The 6075-nt window shown below is 36.3% G+C and overlaps 1 non-coding gene across 1 annotated transcript; it reads left to right on the plus strand.

Annotated features, from left to right (window-relative positions):
• Positions 1 to 307: 307 nt before the first annotated feature.
• On the plus strand, positions 308 to 414 carry LOC112401296 (U6 spliceosomal RNA). The gene has a single exon (XR_003003559.1). It is a non-coding gene; the product is annotated as a U6 spliceosomal RNA (small nuclear RNA).
• The last annotated feature ends 5661 nt before the right edge of the window (positions 415 to 6075 follow it).

Genomic DNA, 6075 nt, shown 5'->3' on the forward strand with positions numbered 1-6075 from the left:
GCATAGCACAGGGAGATCAGCTTGGTGCTTTGTGACCACCTAGAGGGGTGGGATAGGGAGGGTGGGAGGGAAGGAGATGCAAGAGGGAGGAGATATGGGAACATATGTATATGTATAACTGATTCACTTTGTTATAAAGCAGAAACTAACACACCATTGTAAAGCAATTATACTCCAATAAAGATGTAAAAAAAAGAAATCTCATCTCTATATATTTTACATATAAAAAATAAATAAATAAATAAACAAAATACCAAGACAGTGTCCAGCAAATAGTTCAGGACTCCATCAAGGTATCACAGGTATAGTGCTCGCTTCGGCAGCACATATACTAAAATTGGAATGATACAGAGAAGATTAGCATGGCCCCTGTGCAAGGATGACATGCAAAATCGTCAGGCATTCCACATTTTGGGGGGATTAACATATACAAACTACTATATATAAAACAGATAAACAATAAGGTCCTACTGTATAGCAAATGGAAGCTATATTCAATATCCTATAATAAACCATAATGGAAAAGAATATGAAAAAGAATATGTATATATATGTATATATAACTGAATCACTTTGCTGTACACCAGAAACTAACACAACATTGTAAATCAACTATACTTCAATTAAAAGAAAATGATATCATAGGTATAGCACAAAACAGAATTCACAATACCTAATCAGAATGAAGTACATTCCACCTACAAAGCAAACTCCAAACAGTAAATCAACTCACCAGCAAGTATTTGCTATTTTCAGAAGGAAAAAAAAAAAAGACTTCCCAATTGTGTCTATAAATAATATACCTGTGTACTATAAAATCATAAATATCAACTGATTTGTAGTTTTTCTCTTAGAGACCTCATGGATGAAGCTTAATTGACCAACCTCAGAGTATCAGATTCATTAACAAAGTTGTTGAAATTTTACTTCTTGGGGGAAAAATATCTTAATGAAGCCAAACAATAGCTTTTCAACATAAAGATCTCTTACAAATTGAAAGTTTACAAGAAAGTGAATACTTCAGGGAAAAAAAAAGGTGAATAAGGAATACACAGGCACTTCACACACCAGAGAAGAAAAAGAAATCCAAGAGCTAAAAACATACAAATGTTCAGTCTTCTTCATAATCAAACAACGAAGACACAATTTTTACCTATAAAATTGAATGTAAAAAAATTAGAATAATCCCTACTGACAAGAGGGCAAGAAAACAAACTCTCACACATCGCTAGTTAACATTTCTGGAAGGCAATTTAGCAATATGTGTCAAAAGCCTTAAAAATAAAAACGAATACCCTTTGACTCAGCAATTCCATTTCTCTTCAAGGAAAATAACTTCAAGAATGAGATTAACATACAAAAATGTATACTGAAGCATTTCATGTAAAAGTGAAAATCTGGAAGCCACCTAAAGCTTCAACAATATGGGAACACTTTAATAAACTAAAAACTACCTATCCAATCAATGTAGTTCTATTTTAGATATATGATGTTGAAAAGTATGGGCAAATGCTCATGATATATTATTAAAGGAAAAAGTTACAAGATAACATGAAAAGTATGATCGCAAGGCTGCACACAAAAAACATTTAAGGGTATGTACCAATATAGTAATAGTGGTTACCTATAGGTGGAAGGATTGAAGATGCTTATCTCCTTTTCTGCTAATTTTTATACTATCTTCTTTTCTTTCCTTTTATTTTCATTGGCTTGCGGGATCTTAGTTCCCCAACCAGGGATCGAACCTGGGCCCTCAGCAGTGAAAGCACAGAGTCCTAGCCACTGGACCGCCAGGGAATTCCCACTATCTACTTTTCTACAATGAATATGTACTAATTTTGCCGGCTAAGTAATTTACCCATAACAAAACAAGGTAGATATTATTATTATCCTCATTTTAAATATGAGGAAACTGAGGCACAGAGAGGTTAAGTAGCTTGTCCCAGGTCACACAGCTAATACATCATAAGGCCAGGATTTGTCCTAAATTGACCTAGCTCCAGAGCCTGATCTCTAAACCACTTTGCAGTGACTCACATTTTTAAAATAATTTAAAGTAAAATGCCAGATAATCTATAATTACATGCACTACAAATTCTTAAAGAAAGAGGATCTTTGCAGGCCAGAATTTTCAGAGCATACTGGGAGACAGGTGGTGAAGCTGGATGTTTTCTCCCATCTCACCAGGCTGTCCCTTTTCATTTTAGGTTTTCACTCAGATTATCTGAAAAGTCATCTATTTATTCCTCTATCACTATTCTCCCTCCCTTCAACACACACAAACACAGCATTCTCAAAAACTCAAACTCCAATTGGTACACTTTTCTGCTCCCTTCCCAGGCCATGACAATTCCCTGAATACTTCTTTCCTGCTCCTAAAAGCCAAGGTGGGTCCCCCACAAATAACTCCCAGAGGTCTTGAAACAGAGCCAGACCTTGGAGGGGGGCCCTCCAGATATAAAAGCCCTTCCATGTCCCCTGTCTCTTGTTTGTAGAAAAGCCATAGTTTCCCAGGCTTCCCCTGAGTCACAAAAGAGCAGGCTCAAGCAGTTAATGATTAGGACAACAGCATCACAGAATCTTTAGTTCCTCCCTGAAGAACATAGATAACAGTGTCTGATGCACATTCCTGAGTTGTTTTGCAGATACTAAAACTGCCACCAGAGGGAAAAAGCTAACTGCAGGATGACCAGACTGTAGCCATGACATAAGCTGCTCTGTCTTGAGCAGTACTGAGTCTGTGCCTTGCACAATTCCAAGAACTGGCCTCAAGGAAATGGGAACAAATCAACCCTGGAATTGAAGAGTAACTGTGCTTAAAACAATCACAATGATGCTGATTAGACCACCACATGACCAGTTTCAAGACGGTTGTCGGAACTGACTGTGCTGTTCTGCACGGAGGGCCCCCCACTGCCTGTGCACCCCTGAAACTCCCCTTTAAGACCTTCTGCCCCCTAACCAACAACTGGAAGGTGGCTTAGGGTATGCTAGTCTGCCATCTCCCCAGGTTGCCAGCTTCCTGAATAAAGCATCTTTTTTTTTCACCAACCCTTGTCTCTGGAACATTGACTCCAGAGCAATGAGCAGCCAAACCTGAGTTCGGTTCCAGCTCTGGCCAGTAACGGTCTACCCAGACATATTAACTCACAATCCAGTATAAAATAAAGTATGTTCTGTTTCCCTCACAAACAGAAATGTATACTATTTTTCCCCTAAGGAAGTTTCAAGTTAGTTTAGATGGAAGCAACATAAGTTCTTGGAAAGGTGTTGTTAAAGTACAAAAGACTCTTGACAAACTATGGTGCGCCACGTATGAATAGGCAAGATTACAGGACCTTTTCCTGCGTATCATGTGACATTCCTGCTCTGGCCTCCAAACAAAAGCCTGATAGATGTAAGTGCTTGTAGATAATACTCTGAGCCATATAGGGCACACTGAGATTTCTGTAAGGGTGCAGATGATCAAGTTGCTAGGGACTAAAGAAATGTTTTCTGTACATTAGAAGAAAAAATATTACTAATCAGTATAAAGCAAGCTCCAGCCATCTGCTGTTCTAAAATTGGACACTTGATCATGTTAAAAAGAAGTGAAGTTCCTGCTGGTGGAAGTAGGAATTTAGACTACTAGATAAAATATCACCACTAGTGATGAAATTATCTTATTAAAGAACAATGACAGCTTTTTAACTTCAGGGACCAATAATAGTTCTCCTCAGTTACATTTCAGGAAGGAATATTTTATTCTGTTATCCCAGAGCTTATTAAAGATGAGCCACTATTACTGGTGGACTGTGTTTTTGCACCTAACTGATAAATTAGATTGAGCCATATCTCCAGTATGTAAATATACATTATCAAATCTTTGTTTTGCAAAAGTGAAACTAACAAAAGATTGCCTCACCAAGGAATGAGTCTAATTAATATAAGCTCCTTCAATTATAAAGATTTATCCAAAAACAATCTTAAAATTCACATGAAACCCCCAGAGACCTCAAATAATCAAAGCAATCCTGGGCAAAAAGAACAAAGCTAAAAGCATCATACCATGTGATTTCAAAATGTACTAAAAAGCTATAATAATTAAAAGAGCATGGCACTGGCATAAAAACAGACAAATAAACCAGTGGAACAGAATAGAGAGCCCAGAAATAAATCCACAATTGATCTTCAACAAAGGTGCCAAGAACACACAAAGGACAGTCTCTTCAATAAAGAGAGTTGCGAAGACTCTGTTTTCATCAAAAGAATAAAATTGGACCCTTATCTCACTCCATATGCAAAAATCAACTCAAAAATAGATTAAAGACTTAAATGTAAGAACTGAAACTATAAAACATAGGGGAAGAAAACACAGGGGAAAATCTTTTTGACATTGGTCAGGGCAATGATTTTTCTAATATGACCCCAAAAGTGCAGAAAACAAAAGCAGAAATAAATTGTATTGAATCAAACTAAAGATTCTACACAGCAAATAACAAAGTATAGAGACAATCTATGGAATGGGAGAAAATATTTGCACGTTATCCAAAATATATAAAATACTCAAACAGCTCAAAAGCAAGAAAGCAAATAACACAATTCAAAAATAGGCAAAGTACCTGAATAGACATTTCCCATAAGAAGACATACAAATTGCCAACACATATATGAAAAGGTGCTCAACATCACTGATCATAAGGGAAAACTGCAATGAGATATCATGTCACACCAGTTAGAATGGCTATCATCAAAAAGACAAGAGATAACAAGTGTTGGCAAGGATGCAGAGAAAAGGGGACCCCTGTACACTGTTGGTGCGAATGTAAATTGGGACAGTCACTATGGAGAACAGTATGGAGGTCCCTCGAAAAGTTAAAAATAGAACTACCATATGATCCAGCAATCCCACTTCTGGGCATATAGCTGAAAGAAACGAAATCAGTTATCTCCAAGAGATATTTGTACTCCCATATTCATGGCAGCATTATTCATGATAGCCAAGGTATGCAGGCAACCTAGGTGTCCATTAATGGATGAATGGCTAAAGAAAACATTATATATATTTATATATATATATATATATATATAAAATATTTTACTCCATACACAGTGGAATAAATTTCAGCCTTAAAAAAGAAGGGAATCCTGTCATTTGCAACAACATTAATGAACCTGGAGGGTATTATGCTAAGTGAAATGAGTCACAGAAACACAAATACTGCATAATGCCACTTATATATGGAGTCTTAAATTTTTTTTTAATTATAAATAAATAGATATTTAAATAGCTGAACTCATAGAAAGAGAGTAGGCTGCCAGGGGTTGGAGAGTGAGAGCAACAAGGAGAGGTCAGTAAAAGGGTACAACCTTTCAGTTATAAGATGAATAAGGTCTGAGGATCTAATAATGTACAACATGGTGACCACAGTTGATAACACATGTAGTTGAAATTTGCTGAGAGTACTAGAACTTAAATGTTCTCACACACACAAAAAAAGATACATGTGAGGTGATGGATATGTTAATCCTTTCACAATGTTTACGTATATCAAACCACCATTTTGCACACTTTAAATATCTTACCAAAAAACAAAAATCTTAAAATTTTATTTGTCAATTATACCTCAATGAAGCTAAAGGAAAAAAAAAAAACCACGGGATAGGGGGAGACAAAATTCCTCATAATGTTAATATTGTTTTCTGATTAAAGAAAGCTTATTGGGGACTTCCTTGGTGGTCCAGTGGTTAAGACTCCACACTCCCAATGCAGGGGCCCTGGGTTCGATCCCTGGTCAGGGAACTAGATCCCACGTGCCACACCTAAGAGCCCACATGCTGCAACTAAGATCCCACGTGCTCCAACTAAAAAGATCCTGCATGCCGTAATGAAGATCTCGCACATGTACAGCCAAATTAATAAATTTTTTTTAAAAAAGAAAGCTTATTGAATCACGATATTGTATACCTAAAACTAATGTAACATTGTAAATCAACTATACTTCAATTAAAAAAGAAAATAAAAACAAATTTTAAATAATTTTTTAAAATTTCTTGGCAGAAAAAAAGCAAGCTTATTAAACACCTCCCCTATAT

This window comes from Neophocaena asiaeorientalis, unplaced genomic scaffold (assembly GCF_003031525.2).
Source record: "Neophocaena asiaeorientalis asiaeorientalis breed wild unplaced genomic scaffold, Neophocaena_asiaeorientalis_V1.1 scaffold161, whole genome shotgun sequence".
NCBI classification, from domain to species: domain Eukaryota; kingdom Metazoa; phylum Chordata; class Mammalia; order Artiodactyla; family Phocoenidae; genus Neophocaena; species Neophocaena asiaeorientalis.